Here is a 22219-nt window from a genome sequence, read left to right as displayed (position 1 = left end):
TAGAAACATCATATAATGCTATAATAATACTGCCATACAATGCACCTGCACTATCATACTGCCCCAATAGAAACATCATATAATGCTATAATAATACTGCCATACAATGCACCTGCACTATCATACTGCCCCAATAGAAACATCATATAATGCTATAATAATACCGCCATACAATGCACCTGCACTATCATACTGCCCCAATAGAAACATCATATAATGCTATAATAATACCGCCATACAATGCACCTGCACTATCATACTGCCCCAACAGAAACATCATATAATGCTATAATAATACCGCCATACAATGCACCTGCACTATCATACTGCCCCAATAGAAACATCATATAATGCTATAATAATACCGCCATACAATGCACCTGCACTATCATACTGCCCCAATAGAAACATCATATAATGCTATAATAATACCGCCATACAATGCACCTGCACTATCATACTGCCCCAACAGAAACATCATATAATGCTATAATAATACCGCCATACAATGCACCTGCACTATCATACTGCCCCAACAGAAACATCATATAATGCTATAATAATACTGCCATACAATGCACCTGCACTATCATACTGCCCCAATAGAAACATCATATAATGCTATAATAATACCGCCATACAATGCACCTGCACTATCATACTGCCCCAACAGAAACATCATATAATGCTATAATAATACCGCCATACAATGCACCTGCACTATCATACTGCCCCAACAGAAACATCATATAATGCTATAATAATACCGCCATACAATGCACCTGCACTATCATACTGCCCCAACAGAAACATCATATAATGCTATAATAATACTGCCATACAATGCACCTGCACTATCATACTGCCCCAATAGAAACATCATATAATGCTATAATAATACCGCCATACAATGCACCTGCACTATCATACTGCCCCAACAGAAACATCATATAATGCTATAATAATACTGCCATACAATGCACCTGCACTATCATACTGCCCCAACAGAAACATCATATAATGCTATAATAATACTGCCATACAATGCACCTGCACTATCATACTGCCCCAATAGAAACATCATATAATGCTATAATAATACTGCCATACAATGCACCTGCACTATCATACTGCCCCAACAGAAACATCATATAATGCTATAATAATACCGCCATACAATGCACCTGCACTATCATACTGCCCCAACAGAAACATCATATAATGCTATAATAATACTGCCATACAATGCACCTGCACTATCATACTGCCCCAACAGAAACATCATATAATGCTATAATAATACTGCCATACAATGCACCTGCACTATCATACTGCCCCAACAGAAACATCATATAATGCTATAATAATACTGCCATACAATGCACCTGCACTATCATACTGCCCCAATAGAAACATCATATAATGCTATAATAATACCGCCATACAATGCACCTGCACTATCATACTGCCCTAATAGAAACATCATATAATGCTATAATAATACCGCCATACAATGCACCTGCACTATCATACTGCCCTAATAGAAACATCATATAATGCTATAATAATACTGCCATACAATGCACCTGCACTATCATACTGCCCCAACAGAAACATCATATAATGCTATAATAATACTGCCATACAATGCACCTGCACTATCATACTGCCCCAACAGAAACATCATATAATGCTATAATAATACTGCCATACACTGCACCTGCACTATCATACTGCCCCAATAGAAACATCATATAATGCTATAATAATACCGCCATACAATGCACCTGCACTATCATACTGCCCCAATAGAAACATCATATAATGCTATAATAATACCGCCATACAATGCACCTGCACTATCATACTGCCCCAATAGAAACATCATATAATGCTATAATAATACTGCCATACAATGCACCTGCACTATCATACTGCCCCAATAGAAACATCATATAATGCTATAATAATACTGCCATACAATGCACCTGCACTATCATACTGCCCCAATAGAAACATCATATAATGCTATAATAATACCACCATACAATGCACCTGCACTATCATACTGCCCCAATAGAAACATCATATAATGCTATAATAATACCGCCATACAATGCACCTGCACTATCATACTGCCCCAATAGAAACATCATATAATGCTATAATAATACTGCCATACAATGCACCTGCACTATCATACTGCCCCAATAGAAACATCATATAATGCTATAATAATACCACCATACAATGCACCTGCACTATCATACTGCCCCAATAGAAACATCATATAATGCTATAATAATACCGCCATACAATGCACCTGCACTATCATACTGCCCCAATAGAAACATCATATAATGCTATAATAATACTGCCATACAATGCACCTGCACTATCATACTGCCCCAATAGAAACATCATATAATGCTATAATAATACTGCCATACAATGCACCTGCACTATCATACTGCCCCAATAGAAACATCATATAATGCTATAATAATACCACCATACAATGCACCTGCACTATCATACTGCCCCAATAGAAACATCATATAATGCTATAATAATACTGCCATACAATGCTCATGTGCTGTAATAATATCGCTATACAATGTCCCTGTACTATCATTACATACTGACTAGTGATGAGCGAATATACTCGTTACTCGAGATTTCCCAGCATGCTCGGGGGTCCTCCGAGTATTTTTTAGTGCTCGGAGATTTAGTTTTTCTTGCCGCAGCTGAATGATTTACATCTGTTAGCCAGGCTGAGTACATGTGGGGATTCCCTAGCAACCAGGCAACCTCCACATGTACTTATGCTGCTAACAGATGTAAATCATTCAGCTGCGACAAGAAAAACTAAAACTCCGAGCACTAAAAAATACTCGGAGGACCCCCGAGCGTGCTCGCGAGACCGCAATGCCTGGGCCGGTCCCCGGAATGTCGCGAGGAGCGGGAAAGGCCTCGGCTGGATCCGCGGGCCCACAGAATGTGAGAATATAATGATTTTTTATTTTTTTATTATTTTTAACATTAGATCTTTTTACTATTGATGCCGCATAGGAAGCATTAATAGTAAAAACTTGGTCACACAGGGTTAACATCAGCGTTAACGGTGTGAGTTACACCGCGGCATAACGCGGCCCATTAATGCTGCCATTAACCCTGTGTGAGCGGTGACTGCGGGGAGCAAGGAGCGGCCATTTTGCCGCCGGACTGTGCCCGTTGCTGATTGGTCATCATGGCCTTTTTGCCGCGACCAATCAGTGACTTGGGATTTCCGTTACAGACAGAAGGACAGACAGAAAGACAGAAGTGACCCTTAGACAATTATATAGTAGACGATTATGGATCTGACTCTCAGTCATCACTAAACAGCACAACCAACCATATAGTCCCATAACACTGCCATACTCCACCACAGTGCCAACCATAGTAGCACAATATACTGTAAGTGCAAACCACATAACAGCGTCTACAGCGTCAGCCAATGTCTACCTAAAAAACAGTCATGCTGCCGACATAACAGTGCCACTTATCTCACCACTGTTATAGGGGCAGTCCTGCCACCCTGTGCCAGTGCAAGACTCCGCCAATGACTGCTAACTACAGAGCACCTATAAAACAATCAGCCATATAACAGTGCCAGATACAGTACTCACATAACAGTGTCACTCTGTATCAGTCACAGTATTCACATATCAGTGCCAGACAGTGTCAGTCACTATACTCACATAACAGTGCCAGTCAGACAATATCAGTCACAGTATTCACATAACAGTGTCACTCAGACATTATCAGTCACAGTACTCACATAACAGTGTCACTCAGACAGGATCAGTCACAGTACTCACATAACAGTGCCAGTCTGACAATATCAGTCACAGTACTCACATAACAGTGTCACTCAGACAGTATCAGTCACAGTACTCACATAACAGTGCCAGTCTGACAATATCAGTCACAGTACTCACATAACAGTGTCACTCAGACAGTATCAGTCACAGTACTCACATAACAGTGTCAGTCAGACAGTATCAATCACAGTACTCACATAACAGTGTCACTCAGACAGTATCAATCACAGTACTCACATAACAGTGTCAGTCAGACAATATCAATCACAGTACTCACATAACAGTGTCAGTCAGACAGTATCAGTCACAGTACTCACATAACAGTGTCAGTCAGACAGTATCAGTCACAGTATTCACATAACAGTGTCACTCAGACAGGATCAGTCACAGTACTCACATAACAGTGCCAGTCAGACAATATCAATCACAGTACTCACATAACAGTGCCAGTCAGACAGTATCTGTCACAGTACTCACATAACAGTGTAACTCAGACAATATCAATCACAGTACTCACATAACAGTGTCACTCTGTATCAGTCACAGTATTCACATATCAGTGCCAGACAGTGTCAGTCACTATACTCACATAACAGTGCCAGTCAGACAATATCAGTCACAATACTCACATAACAGTGTCACTCAGACAGGATCAGTCACCGTACTCACATAACAGTGTCAGTCAGACAGGATCAGTCACCGTACTCACATAACAGTGTCACTCAGACAGTATCAGTCATAGTATTCACATAACAGTGTCAGTCAGACAATATCAGTCACAGTACTCACATAACAATGCCAGTCAGTACTGTGACTATCAATCACAGTACTCACATAACAGTGTCAGTCAGACAGGACCAGTCACAGTACTCACATAACAGTGCCAGTCAGACAATATCAATCACAGTACTCACATAACAGTCCAAAAAGGGATGAACAGCGCTCCAGCCGGGTGTCGTGGTGACAAAAAGGTCTTTATTAATCCATGTAAAAGCATGCTTTTACATGGATTAATAAAGACCTTTTTGTTACCACGACACCCGGCTGGAGCGCTGTTCATCCCTTTTTGGACTATTTGACATATCCAGGTTGGTTCCCTGGACAAGGAACGAGCGCCCGTTTGTGTGAGTGCTGTCAGTCCCTCTCTTTTTCTTTACAAGTACTCACATAACAGTGTCACTCTGTATCAGTCACAGTATTCACATATCAGTGCCAGACAGTGTCAGTCACTATACTCACATAACAGTGCCAGTCAGACAATATCAGTCACAGTATTCACATAACAGTGCCAGTCAGACAATATCAATCACGGTACTCACATAACAGTGCCAGTCAGACAGGATCAGTCACAGTACTCACATAACAGTGCCAGTCTGACAATATCAGTCACAGTACTCACATAACAGTGCCAGTCAGACAATATCAATCACGGTACTCACATAACAGTGCCAGTCAGACAGTATCAGTCACAATACTCATATAACAGTGTCACTCAGACAGGATCAGTCACAGTATTCACATAACAATGTCACTCAGACAGGATCAGTCACAGTACTCACATAACAGTGTCAGTCAGACAGGATCAGTCACCGTACTCACATAACAGTGTCACTCAGACAGGATCAATCACAGTACTCACATAACAGTGTCAGTCAGACAGGATCAGTCACCGTAGTCACATAAAACACTGTTACTCAGACAGGATCAGTCACAGTACTCACATAAGTGTCACTCAGACAGTATCAGTCATAGTATTCACATAACAGTGTCAGTCAGACAATATCAGTCACAGTACTCACATAACAGTGCCAGTAAGTACTGTGAGTATCAATCACAGTACTCACATAACAGTGTCAGTCAGACAGGACCAGTCACAGTACTCACATAACATTGTCACTCAGACAGGATCAGTCACAGTATTCACATAACAATGTCACTCAGACAGGATCAGTCACAGTACTCACATAACAGTGTCACTCAGACAGGATCAATCACAGTACTCACATAACAGTGTCAGTCACACAGGATCAGTCACCGTACTCACATAACAGTGTCACTCAGACAGGATCAATCACAGTACTCACATAGCAGTGTCAGTCAGACAGGATCAATCACAGTACTCACATAACAGTGTCAATCAGACAGGATCAGTCACCGTAGTCACATAACACTGTCACTCAGACAGGATCAGTCACAGTACTCACATAACAGTGTCAGTCAGACAGTATCAGTCACCGTACTCACATAACACTGTCACTCAGACAGTATCAGTCACAGTATTCACATAACAGTGTCACTCAGACAGTATCAGTCACCATATTCACATAACACTGTCATTCAGACAGTATCAGTCACAGTACTCACATAACAGTGTCAGTCAGACAGGATCAGTCACCGTAGTCACATAACACTGTCACTCAGACAGGATCAGTCACAGTCCTCACATAACAGTGTCACTCAGACAGTATCAGTCATAGTATTCACATAACAGTGTCAGTCAGACAATATCAGTCACAGTACTCACATAACAATGCCAGTCAGTACTGTGACTATCAATCACAGTACTCACATAACAGTGTCACTCAGACAGGATAAGTCACAGTACTCACATAACAGTGCCAGTCAGACAATATCAATCACAGTACTCACATAACAGTGCCAGTCACAGTATCAGTCACAGTACTCACATAACAGTGTCAGTCAGACAGTATCAGTCACAGTACTCACAGAACAGTGTCACTCACACAGGATCAGTCAGAGTACTCACATAACAGTGCCAGTCAGACAATATCAATCACAGTACTCACATAACAGTGTCAGTCAGACAGTATCAGTCACAGTATTCACATAACAGTGTCACTCAGACAGGATCAGTCACAGTACTCACATAACAGTGCCAGTCAGACAATATCAATCACAGTACTCACATAACAGTGCCAGTCAGACAGTATCAGTCACAGTACTCACATAACAGTGTAACTCAGACAATATCAATCACAGTACTCACATAACAGTGTCACTCTGTATCAGTCACAGTATTCACATATCAGTGCCAGACAGTGTCAGTCACTATACTCACATAACAGTGCCAGTCAGACAATATCAGTCACAATACTCACATAACAGTGTCACTCAGACAGGATCAGTCACCGTACTCACATAACAGTGTCACTCAGACAGGATCAATCACAGTACTCACATAACAGTGTCAGTCAGACAGGATCAGTCACCGTACTCACATATCAGTGTCAATCAGACAGGATCAGTCACCGTAGTCACATAACAGTGTCACTCAGACAGTATCAGTCACCATATTCACATAACACTGTCACTCAGACAGTATCAGTCACAGTACTCACATAACAGTGTCAGTCAGACAGGATCAGTCACAGTAGTCACATAACACTGTCACTCAGACAGGATCAGTCACAGTACTCACATAACAGTGTCACTCAGACAGTATCAGTCACCATATTCACATATCACTGTCACTCAGACAGCATCAGTCACCATACTCACATAACAGTGCCAGTCACAGTATCAGTCATAGTATTCACATAACAGTGTCAGTCAGACAATATGAGTCACAGTACTCACATAACAGTGCCAGTCAGTACTGTGAGTATCAATCACAGTACTCACATAACAGTGCCACTCTGTATCAGTCACAGTATTCACATATCAGTGCAGACAGTGTCAGTCACTATACTCACATAACAGTGCCAGTCAGACAATATCAGTCACAGTACTCACATAACAGTGTCACTCAGACAGGATCAGTCACAGTACTCACATAACAGTGTCACTCAGACAGCATCAGTCACCATACTCACATAACAGTGCCAGTCACAGTATCAGTCACAGTACTCACATAACAGTGTCACTCAGACAGTATCAGTCATAGTATTCACATAACAGTGTCAGTCAGACAGGATCAGTCACAGTACTCACATAACAGTGTCACTCAGACAGTATCAGTCACCATATTCACATATCACTGTCACTCAGACAGCATCAGTCACCACACTCACATAACAGTGCCAGTCAGACAATATCAGTCACAGTACTCACATAACAGTGTCAGTCAGACAGGATCAGTCACCGTACTCACATAACAGTGTCAATCAGACAGGATCAGTCACCGTAGTCACATAACACTGTCACTCAGACAGGATCAGTCACAGTACTCACATAACAGTGTCACTCTGTATCAGTCACAGTATTCACATATCAGTGCAGACAGTGTCAGTCACTATACTCACATAACAGTGCCAGTCAGACAATATCAGTCACAGTACTCACATAACAGTGTCAGTCAGACAGGATCAGTCACCGTACTCACATAACAGTGTCAATCAGACAGGATCAGTCACCGTAGTCACATAACACTGTCACTCAGACAGGATCAGTCACAGTACTCACATAACAGTGTCAGTCAGACAGTATCAGTCACCGTACTCACATAACACTGTCACTCAGACAGTATCAGTCACAGTATTCACATAACAGTGTCACTCAGACAGTATCAGTCACCATATTCACATAACACTGTCATTCAGACAGTATCAGTCACAGTACTCACATAACAGTGTCAGTCAGACAGGATCAGTCACCGTAGTCACATAACACTGTCACTCAGACAGGATCAGTCACAGTCCTCACATAACAGTGTCACTCAGACAGTATCAGTCATAGTATTCACATAACAGTGTCAGTCAGACAATATCAGTCACAGTACTCACATAACAATGCCAGTCAGTACTGTGACTATCAATCACAGTACTCACATAACAGTGTCAGTCAGACAGGACCAGTCACAGTACTCACATAACAGTGCCAGTCAGACAATATCAGTCACAGTACTCACATAACAGTGTCACTCAGACAGGATAAGTCACAGTACTCACATAACAGTGCCAGTCAGACAATATCAATCACAGTACTCACATAACAGTGCCAGTCACAGTATCAGTCACAGTACTCACATAACAGTGTCAGTCAGACAGTATCAGTCACAGTACTCACAGAACAGTGTCACTCACACAGGATCAGTCAGAGTACTCACATAACAGTGCCAGTCAGACAATATCAATCACAGTACTCACATAACATTGTCACTCAGACAGGATCAGTCACAGTATTCACATAACAATGTCACTCAGACAGGATCAGTCACAGTACTCACATAACAGTGTCACTCAGACAGGATCAATCACAGTACTCACATAACAGTGTCAGTCACACAGGATCAGTCACCGTACTCACATAACAGTGTCACTCAGACAGGATCAATCACAGTACTCACATAGCAGTGTCAGTCAGACAGGATCAATCACAGTACTCACATAACAGTGTCAATCAGACAGGATCAGTCACCGTAGTCACATAACACTGTCACTCAGACAGGATCAGTCACAGTACTCACATAACAGTGTCAGTCAGACAGTATCAGTCACCGTACTCACATAACACTGTCACTCAGACAGTATCAGTCACAGTATTCACATAACAGTGTCACTCAGACAGTATCAGTCACCATATTCACATAACACTGTCATTCAGACAGTATCAGTCACAGTACTCACATAACAGTGTCAGTCAGACAGGATCAGTCACCGTAGTCACATAACACTGTCACTCAGACAGGATCAGTCACAGTCCTCACATAACAGTGTCACTCAGACAGTATCAGTCATAGTATTCACATAACAGTGTCAGTCAGACAATATCAGTCACAGTACTCACATAACAATGCCAGTCAGTACTGTGACTATCAATCACAGTACTCACATAACAGTGTCAGTCAGACAGGACCAGTCACAGTACTCACATAACAGTGCCAGTCAGACAATATCAGTCACAGTACTCACATAACAGTGTCACTCAGACAGGATAAGTCACAGTACTCACATAACAGTGCCAGTCAGACAATATCAATCACAGTACTCACATAACAGTGCCAGTCACAGTATCAGTCACAGTACTCACATAACAGTGTCAGTCAGACAGTATCAGTCACAGTACTCACAGAACAGTGTCACTCACACAGGATCAGTCAGAGTACTCACATAACAGTGCCAGTCAGACAATATCAATCACAGTACTCACATAACAGTGTCAGTCAGACAGTATCAGTCACAGTATTCACATAACAGTGTCACTCAGACAGGATCAGTCACAGTACTCACATAACAGTGCCAGTCAGACAATATCAATCACAGTACTCACATAACAGTGCCAGTCAGACAGTATCAGTCACAGTACTCACATAACAGTGTAACTCAGACAATATCAATCACAGTACTCACATAACAGTGTCACTCTGTATCAGTCACAGTATTCACATATCAGTGCCAGACAGTGTCAGTCACTATACTCACATAACAGTGCCAGTCAGACAATATCAGTCACAATACTCACATAACAGTGTCACTCAGACAGGATCAGTCACCGTACTCACATAACAGTGTCACTCAGACAGGATCAATCACAGTACTCACATAACAGTGTCAGTCAGACAGGATCAGTCACCGTACTCACATATCAGTGTCAATCAGACAGGATCAGTCACCGTAGTCACATAACAGTGTCACTCAGACAGTATCAGTCACCATATTCACATAACACTGTCACTCAGACAGTATCAGTCACAGTACTCACATAACAGTGTCAGTCAGACAGGATCAGTCACAGTAGTCACATAACACTGTCACTCAGACAGGATCAGTCACAGTACTCACATAACAGTGTCACTCAGACAGTATCAGTCACCATATTCACATATCACTGTCACTCAGACAGCATCAGTCACCATACTCACATAACAGTGCCAGTCACAGTATCAGTCATAGTATTCACATAACAGTGTCAGTCAGACAATATGAGTCACAGTACTCACATAACAGTGCCAGTCAGTACTGTGAGTATCAATCACAGTACTCACATAACAGTGCCACTCTGTATCAGTCACAGTATTCACATATCAGTGCAGACAGTGTCAGTCACTATACTCACATAACAGTGCCAGTCAGACAATATCAGTCACAGTACTCACATAACAGTGTCACTCAGACAGGATCAGTCACAGTACTCACATAACAGTGTCACTCAGACAGCATCAGTCACCATACTCACATAACAGTGCCAGTCACAGTATCAGTCACAGTACTCACATAACAGTGTCACTCAGACAGTATCAGTCATAGTATTCACATAACAGTGTCAGTCAGACAGGATCAGTCACAGTACTCACATAACAGTGTCACTCAGACAGTATCAGTCACCATATTCACATATCACTGTCACTCAGACAGCATCAGTCACCATACTCACATAACAGTGCCAGTCAGACAATATCAGTCACAGTATTCACATAACAGTGTCAGTCAGACAGGATCAGTCACCGTACTCACATAACAGTGTCAATCAGACAGGATCAGTCACCGTAGTCACATAACACTGTCACTCAGACAGGATCAGTCACAGTACTCACATAACAGTGTCACTCTGTATCAGTCACAGTATTCACATATCAGTGCAGACAGTGTCAGTCACTATACTCACATAACAGTGCCAGTCAGACAATATCAGTCACAGTACTCACATAACAGTGTCAGTCAGACAGGATCAGTCACCGTACTCACATAACAGTGTCAATCAGACAGGATCAGTCACCGTAGTCACATAACACTGTCACTCAGACAGGATCAGTCACAGTACTCACATAACAGTGTCAGTCAGACAGTATCAGTCACCGTACTCACATAACACTGTCACTCAGACAGTATCAGTCACAGTATTCACATAACAGTGTCACTCAGACAGTATCAGTCACCATATTCACATAACACTGTCATTCAGACAGTATCAGTCACAGTACTCACATAACAGTGTCAGTCAGACAGGATCAGTCACCGTAGTCACATAACACTGTCACTCAGACAGGATTAGTCACAGTCCTCACATAACAGTGTCACTCAGACAGTATCAGTCATAGTATTCACATAACAGTGTCAGTTAGACAATATCAGTCACAGTACTCACATAACAATGCCAGTCAGTACTGTGACTATCAATCACAGTACTCACATAACAGTGTCAGTCAGACAGGACCAGTCACAGTACTCACATAACAGTGCCAGTCAGACAATATCTGTCACAGTACTCACATAACAGTGTCACTCAGACAGGATAAGTCACAGTACTCACATAACAGTGCCAGTCAGACAATATCAATCACAGTACTCACATAACAGTGCCAGTCACAGTATCAGTCACAGTACTCACATAACAGTGTCAGTCAGACAGTATCAGTCACAGTACTCACAGAACAGTGTCACTCACACAGGATCAGTCAGAGTACTCACATAACAGTGCCAGTCAGACAATATCAATCACAGTACTCACATAACAGTGTCAGTCAGACAGTATCAGTCACAGTATTCACATAACAGTGTCACTCAGACAGGATCAGTCACAGTACTCACATAACAGTGCCAGTCAGACAATATCAATCACAGTACTCACATAACAGTGCCAGTCAGACAGTATCAGTCACAGTACTCACATAACAGTGTAACTCAGACAATATCAATCACAGTACTCACATAACAGTGTCACTCTGTATCAGTCACAGTATTCACATATCAGTGCCAGACAGTGTCAGTCACTATACTCACATAACAGTGCCAGTCAGACAATATCAGTCACAATACTCACATAACAGTGTCACTCAGACAGGATCAGTCACCGTACTCACATAACAGTGTCACTCAGACAGGATCAATCACAGTACTCACATAACAGTGTCAGTCAGACAGGATCAGTCACCGTACTCACATATCAGTGTCAATCAGACAGGATCAGTCACCGTAGTCACATAACACTGTCACTCAGACAGGATCAGTCACAGTATTCACATAACAGTGTCACTCAGACAGTATCAGTCACCATATTCACATAACACTGTCACTCAGACAGTATCAGTCACAGTACTCACATAACAGTGTCAGTCAGACAGGATCAGTCACAGTAGTCACATAACACTGTCACTCAGACAGGATCAGTCACAGTACTCACATAACAGTGTCACTCAGACAGTATCAGTCACCATATTCACATATCACTGTCACTCAGACAGCATCAGTCACCATACTCACATAACAGTGCCAGTCACAGTATCAGTCATAGTATTCACTTAACAGTGTCAGTCAGACAATATGAGTCACAGTACTCACATAACAGTGCCAGTCAGTACTGTGAGTATCAATCACAGTACTCACATAACAGTGTCACTCTGTATCAGTCACAGTATTCACATATCAGTGCAGACAGTGTCAGTCACTATACTCACATAACAGTGCCAGTCAGACAATATCAGTCACCATACTCACATAACAGTGCCAGTCAGACAGGATCAGTCACCATACTCACATAACAGTGTCACTCAGACAGCATCAGTCACCATACTCACATAACAGTGCCAGTCACAGTATCAGTCACAGTACTCACATAACAGTGTCACTCAGACAGTATCAGTCATAGTATTCACATAACAGTGTCAGTCAGACAATATCAGTCACAGTACTCACATAACAGTGCCAGTCAGACAGGACCAGTCACAGTACTCACATAACAGTGTCACTCAGACAGTATCAGTCACCATATTCACATAACAGTGCCAGTCAGACAGTATCAGTCACAGTATTCACATAACAGTGCCAGTCAGACCGTGTCAGTCACAGTACTCACATAACAGTGTCAGTCAGACAGTATGAGTCACAGTACTCACATAACAGTGCCAGTCAGACAGTATCAGTCACAGTACTCACATAACAGTGTCAGTCAGACAGTATGAGTCACAGTACTCACATAACAGTGCCAGTCAGACAGTATCAGTCACAGTACTCACATAACAGCGTCAGGCAGACAGTATGAGTCACAGTACTCACAAAACAGTGCCAGTCAGACAGTATCAGTCACAGTACTCACATAACAGTGTCAGTCAGACAGTATGAGTCACAGTACTCACATAACAGTGTCAGTCAGACAGTATGAGTCACAATACTCACATAACAGTGTCAGTCAGACAGTATGAGTCACAGTACTCACATAACAGTGTCAGGCAGACAGTATGAGTCACAGTACTCACAAAACAGTGCCAGTCAGACAGTATCAGTCACAGTACTCACATAACAGTGTCAGTCAGACAGTATGAGTCACAGTACTCACATAACAGTGTCAGTCAGACAGTATGAGTCACAATACTCACATAACAGTGTCAGTCAGACAGTATGAGTCACAGTACTCACATAACAGTGTCAGTCAGACAGTATGAGTCACAATACTCACATAACAGTGTGAGTCAGACAGTATGAGTCACAGTACTCACATAACAGTGCCAGGCAGACAGTATGAGTCACAGTACTCACATAACAGTGTCAGTCAGACAGTATGAGTCACAGTACTCACATAACAGTGTCAGTCAGACAATATCAATTACAGTACTCACATAAGTGTCAGTCAGACAGTATGAGTCACAGTACTCACATAACAGTGTCAGTCAGACAGTATCAGTCACAGCACTCACATAACAGTGTCAGTCAGACAGTATCCGTCACTCACAGTATCATATAACAGTGTTAGTCAGACGGTGCCAGTCACAGTACAGTACTGTTACTCTAGAAGTAGAATTAGCTATGAGAAGATACAATACATCAGCTCAGTAAATAATACACAGCTCATCAGAAGATATCAAATATGAAAAGCTTACATACATCGGCTCAGACATTAGCAACACACATGAAAATAATAAAAAGTATTTTTCACCAACTTTTACATGTTGACCTGGACACATGATATAACAATGGCCAAACAGTGGAGTAAAATCTCTTTTTATAAATTCCACCTTTCAATTGCAAAGATATTAGCGATCAAAGTATTCTTTTAAATCCAAGTGGGTGTGATCAGAGAGATTTCACTGGGGGCGTGTACTGCTTCATCTTTCTGAGACTGAGCAATCAAAAACAGGCAGGAAATCACTTGGGAATGCTGTAAGTCATTGTGGGGGCGTGTTCTTTCTTCCTCTGCTCATGATTGGTCCGCATCAGAAAGAAGAAACACGCCTCCAGTGAAATCTCTCTAGCAGTTAGACACAAAAAAATTAACTGTTTAGGTGTCAAATACTTTGATCACTAATATCTCTGTGTTTGTATTAGAATTAGATACAGTAGCTCAGCAGAGAGTGGCACACATGACAGGATTAGATACATGGCTCATCAGACTGTACCACACATGATAGGATTAGATCAATCCAGTGTCAGTGTCCCTATTGATGGCACACTGAGTGACGCATTGTCGTCTCACTGTGATCCACCCATCAAACATCTTGTGCCTCTCTTGGTCCACAAGCTGTGTAACGCCTAGTCATCCATTCCTCCAGCAGACACAGTATAATTACATCGCCCCCTCTGATCATTTTTCTGCACATCATTCAGGGTCTCCTGCATCACCCTGATAAATTGTTTTTGTGAACTCTGCAGAGCTCCTTTCTGAGCCGAACAACCGCAGGCTGCAAAAGACCTTTACTCCATGTCTGGGATGCACCAGCGACAGCTCCAGACCTGAAAGTGCTGGATTATCAGGGGACAGTAGCAAAGGGGAACACCACTATTATCTAGGATATAACTTATGATTAGATAAACATTACTGTGTACATATATTACTGATCCTGAGTTACATCCTGTATTACCCTCCAGAGCTGCACTCACTATTCTGCTGGTGCAGTCACTGTGTACATACATTACATTACTGATCCTGAGTTACCTCCTGTATTATACCCCAGAGCTGCACTCACTATTCTGCTGGTGCAGTCACTGTGTACATACATTACTGATCCTGAGTTACATCCTGTATTATACCCCAGAGCTGCACTCACTATTCTGCTGGTGCAGTCACTGTGTACATACATTACATTACTGATCCTGAGTTACATCCTGTATTATACTCCAGAGCTGCGCTCACTATTCTGCTGGTGCAGTCACTGTGTACATACATTACATTACTGATCCTGAGTTACATCCTGTATTATACTCCAGAGCTGCGCTCACTATTCTGCTGGTGCAGTCACTGTGTACATACATTACATTACTGATCCTGAGTTACATCCTGTATTATACTCCAGAGCTGCGCTCACTATTCTGCTGGTGCAGTCACTGTGTACATACATTACATTACTGATCCTGAGTTACATCCTGTATTATACTCCAGAGCTGCGCTCACTATTCTGCTGGTGCAGTCACTGTGTACATACATTACATTACTGATCCTGAGTTACCTCCTGTATTATACCCCAGAGCTGCACTCACTATTCTGCTGGTGCAGTCACTGTGTACATACATTACATTACTGATCATGAGTTACATCCTGTATTATACCCCAGAGCTGCACTCACTATTCTGCTGGTGCAGTCACTGTGTACATACATTACATTACTGATCATGAGTTACATCCTGTATTATACCCCAGAGCTGCACTCACTATTCTGCTGGTGCAGTCACTGTGTACATACATTACATTACTGATCATGAGTTACATCCTGTATTATACCCCAGAGCTGCACTCACTATTCTGCTGGTGCAGTCACTGTGTACATATACATTACATTACTGATCCTGAGTTACCTCCTGTATTATACTCCAGAGCTGCACTCACTATTCTGCTGGTGCAGTCACTGTGTACATACATTACATTACTGATCCTGAGTTACATCCTGTATTATACCCCAGAGCTGCACTCACTATTCTGCTGGTGCAGTCACTGTGTACATACATTACATTACTGATCATGAGTTACATCCTGTATTATACCCCAGAGCTGCACTCACTATTCTGCTGGTGCAGTCACTGTGTACATATACATTACATTACTGATCCTGAGTTACCTCCTGTATTATACTCCAGAGCTGCACTCACTATTCTGCTGGTGCAGTTACTGTGTACATACATTACATTACTGATCCTGAGTTACCCCCTGTATTATACTCCAGAGCTGCACTCACTATTCTGCTGGTGCAGTCACTGTGTACATACATTACTGATCCTGAGTTACATCCTGTATTATACTCCAGAGCTGCGCTCACTATTCTGCTGGTGCAGTCACTGTGTACATACATTACTGATCCTGAGTTACATCCTCTATTATACTCCAGAGCTGCACTCACTATTCTGCTGGTGCAGTCACTGTGTACATACATTACATTACTGATCCTGAGTTACATCCTGTATTATACTCCAGAGCTGCGCTCACTATTCTGCTGGTGCAGTCACTGTGTACATACATTACATTACTGATCCTGAGTTACATCCTGTATTATACTCCAGAGCTGCGCTCACTATTCTGCTGGTGCAGTCACTGTGTACATACATTACATTACTGATCCTGAGTTACATGCTGTATTATACTCCAGAGCTGCACTCACCATATAAGTACTGACTTCTGTGGTATCTGGCAGGTTTATCACTGCACCTGAGCTCTGCTGTATCTGCTGTACATTGTGTTTGATGGGTTGTTGCACTCATGATTTGCTTTTTATGCTCCGCTCTGCTGCAGCTGAAAATAAGTTTATAGCATCTGACACTTTAATCTTTGCTCCTAGTGACACACTCAGCTCTGCTGCGCCTGCATCTTACTCTGCTCTGTGACCATGAGACAGAATTTGATTCATGGGTGAATCTACAGATTCTGAGTCACAAACACGACTCAGCCGAGTCTCACGGATCTTCTCACGATGTCTGCGGTGCTGGCGAGATATCTGCGTGCGGCATCCAAGGATCACTGACAATAAACACATAGGCACGCTCACTACATACATGGCTGAACACATAGGCACGCTCACTACATACATGGCTGAACACATAGGCACGCTCACTACATACATGGCTGCACACACAGGCACGCTCACTACATACATGGATGCACACATAGGTACGCTCACTACATACATGGATGCACACATAGGCACGCTCACTACATACACGGATGCACACACAGGCACGCTCACTACATACATGGATGCACACACAGGCACGCTCACTACATACATGGATGCACACACAGGCACGCTCACTACATACATGGATGCACACACAGGCACGCTCACTACATACATGGATGCACACACAGGCACGCTCACTACATACATGGATGCACACATAGGCACACTCACTACATACATGGATGCACACATAGGCACGCTCACTACATACACGGATGCACACATAGGCACGCTCACTACATACACGGATGCACACACAGGCACGCTCACTACATACACGGATGCACACACAGGCACGCTCACTACATACATGGATGCACACATAGGCACGCTCACTACATACACGGATGCACACACAGGCACGCTCACTACATACATGGCTGAACACATAGGCACGCTCACTACATACATGGATGCACACATAGGCACGCTCACTACATACATGGCTGCACACATAGGCACGCTCACTACATACATGGCTGAACACATAGGCACGCTCACTACATACATGGATGCACACATAGGCACGCTCACTACATACATGGCTGCACACATAGGCACGCTCACTACATACATGGATGCACACATACGCACGCTCACTACATACATGGATGCACACATAGGCACGCTCACTACATACATGGATGCTCACATAGGCACGCTCACTACATACATGGATGCACACATAGGCACGCTCACTACATACATGGATGCACACATAGGCACGCTCACTACATACATGGATGCACACATAGGCACGCTCACTACATACATGGATGCACACATAGGCACGCTCACTACATACATGGATGCACACATAGGCACGCTCACTACATACATGGATGCACACATAGGCACGCTCACTACATACATGGATGCACACATAGGCACGCTCACTACATACATGGATGCACACATAGGCACGCTCACTACATACATGGATGCACACATAGGCACGCTCACTACATACATGGATGCACACATAGGCACGCTCACTACATACATGGATGCTCACATAGGCACGCTCACTACATACATGGATGCACACATAGGCACGCTCACTACATACATGGATGCTCACATAGGCACGCTCACTACATACATGGATGCTCACATAGGCACGCTCACTACATACATGGATGCACACATAGGCACGCTCACTACATACATGGATGCACACATAGGCACGCTCACTACATACATGGATGCACACATAGGCACGCTCACTACATACATGGATGCACACATAGGCACGCTCACTACATACATGGATGCACACATAGGCACGCTCACTACATACATGGATGCACACATAGGCACGCTCACTACATACATGGATGCACACATAGGCACGCTCACTACATACATGGATGCACACATAGGCACGCTCACTACATACATGGATGCACACATAGGCACGCTCACTACATACATGGATGCACACATAGGCACGCTCACTACATACATGGATGCACACATAGGCACGCTCACTACATACATGGATGCTCACATAGGCACGCTCACTACATACATGGATGCACACATAGGCACGCTCACTACATACATGGATGCTCACATAGGCACGATCACTACATACATGGATGCACACATAGGCACGCTCACTACATACATGGATGCACACATAGGCACGCTCACTACATACATGGATGCACACATAGGCACGCTCACTACATACATGGATGCACACATAGGCACGCTCACTACATACATGGATGCTCACATAGGCACGCTCACTACATACATGGATGCACACATAGGCACGCTCACTACATACATGGATGCACACATAGGCACCCTCACTACATACACGGATGCACACATAGGCACGCTCACTACATACACGGATGCACACATAGGCACGCTCACTACATACACGGATGCACACATAGGCACGCTCACTACATACATGGCTGCACACACAGGCACGCTCACTACATACATGGATGCTCACATAGGCACGATCACTACATACATGGATGCACACATAGGCACGCTCACTACATACATGGATGCACACATAGGCACGCTCACTACATACATGGATGCACACATAGGCACGCTCACTACATACACGGATGCACACATAGGCACGCTCACTACATACACGGATGCACACATAGGCACGCTCACTACATACATGGCTGCACACACAGGCACGCTCACTACATACATGGATGCTCATATAGGCACGCTCACTACATACATGGATGCACACACAGGCACGCTCACTACATACATGGATGCACACATAGGCACGCTCACTACATACATGGATGCTCATATAGGCACGCTCACTACATACATGGATGCACACACAGGCACGCTCACTACATACATGGATGCACACATAGGCACGCTCACTACATACATGGATGCTCATATAGGCACGCTCACTACATACATGGATGCACACACAGGCACGCTCACTACATACATGGATGCACACACAGGCACGCTCACTACATACACGGATGCACACATAGGCACGCTCACTACATACATGGATGCACACATAGGCACGCTCACTACATACATGGATGCACACATAGGCACGCTCACTACATACATGGATGCTCATATAGGCACGCTCACTACATACATGGATGCACACATAGGCATGCTCACTACATACATGGCTGCACACACAGGCACGCTCACTACATACATGGATGCTCACATAGGCACGATCACTACATACATGGCTGCACACACAGGCACGCTCACTACATACATGGATGCACACATAGGCACGCTCACTACATACATGGATGCACACACAGGCACGCTCACTACATACATGGATGCACACACAGGCACGCTCACTACATACACGGATGCACACATAGGCACGCTCACTACATACATGGATGCACACACAGGCACGCTCACTACATACATGGATGCACACACAGGCACGCTCACTACATACATGGATGCTCACACAGGCACGCTCACTACATACATGGATGCTCACATAGGCACGATCACTACATACATGGCTGCACACACAGGCACGCTCACTACATACATGGATGCACACATAGGCACGCTCACTACATACACGGATGCACACATAGGCACGCTCACTACATACATTTGCGTATGGGACAGTTTTTTCTTTTACAATCTAACACCCTATTAAGAATTCACAGACCACGTATCGAAGGTCCTGGAAACATTCTGGCGGGCACTGAGCCACTTTCGCTGCACGTAACAATTAATGGGCTCGTTAGGTGGCAGATTTAAGCGATTGCTGATCTGATAAGAGCGAGAAGCAATTAAATTGTTGCTGTGTTATTTATCTAAAAGATTGCTGCTACGATATTGGCGGGGAGAGTAATCGGACCCGTGGTTATGATTATGATATTTCAGATTTCATTCAGACACGAAAATAATTCCCACACTGCCAGGATCCTTCTTACACTTTATTTGCGATGTATTTACAGAGTACTGTCCCTTTAAATGAGACCATAAAGTAGTGATAGAGTGGGCACGACTGTCCAGGAGCCCCTCACTAAAATGCATTATGTAGATCAATATTTGCTTCAAAGGAAATAATCAGCCATTGAGTAAGTTCTCCAGCACACACTAACCACATTAGGGGGACCCCGAATAACAAATATTGATTGCAAAAAAGTCTACTATATAATCGTCTAAGGGTCACTTCTGTCTGTCCTTCTGTCTGTCACGGATATTCATTGGTCGCGGCCTCTGTCTGTCATGGAATCCAAGTCGATGATTGGTCGTGGCAAAAGGCCCACGATTATTGCCACGACCAATCAGGCACGGGCGCAGTCCGGCGGCAACATGGTCGCTCTTTCCTCCCCGCAGTCAGTGCCAGCTCTGTACTCCCCTCCAGTCAGCGCTCACACAGGGTTAATGGCAGCGCTAATGGACCGCGTTGTGCCGCCGTGTAACGCACTCCATTAACGCAGCTATTAACCCTGTGTGACCAACTTTTTACTCTTCCGGCTCCTTTCCCGCTCCTCGAGACGCTCCGGTGACCGCTCCATGATTTGCGATCTCGCGAGATGATGACGTAGCGATCTCACGAGACCGCAATGCACTCTTGAGACCGGAGCGCGCGAGGAGCATCGGTAAACACTTCCTGGATCCGGGGGTCCGACGGAAGGTGAGTATATAACTATTTTTTATTTTAATTCTTTTTTTTAACAGGGATATGTTGCTCACAATGCTATATACTACGTGACTGGGCAATATACTACGTAGCTGGGCAATATACTACGTAGCTGGGCAATATACTACGTGACTGGGCAAT

General features: G+C 43.5%; 1 protein-coding gene across 4 annotated transcripts in view; it reads right to left on the bottom strand.

Annotated features, from left to right (window-relative positions):
• VIPR1 (vasoactive intestinal peptide receptor 1) overlaps positions 1 to 22219 on the bottom strand; it is a 319284-nt gene that overhangs the window by 265767 nt on the left and 31298 nt on the right. The window lies entirely within an intron of this gene.

Source organism: Ranitomeya imitator, chromosome 6, assembly GCF_032444005.1.
Source record: "Ranitomeya imitator isolate aRanImi1 chromosome 6, aRanImi1.pri, whole genome shotgun sequence".
Lineage (NCBI taxonomy): Eukaryota > Metazoa > Chordata > Amphibia > Anura > Dendrobatidae > Ranitomeya > Ranitomeya imitator.
Note: the sequence above shows the minus strand (reverse complement) of the source record. Positions and strands in the feature narration are given on the sequence as shown.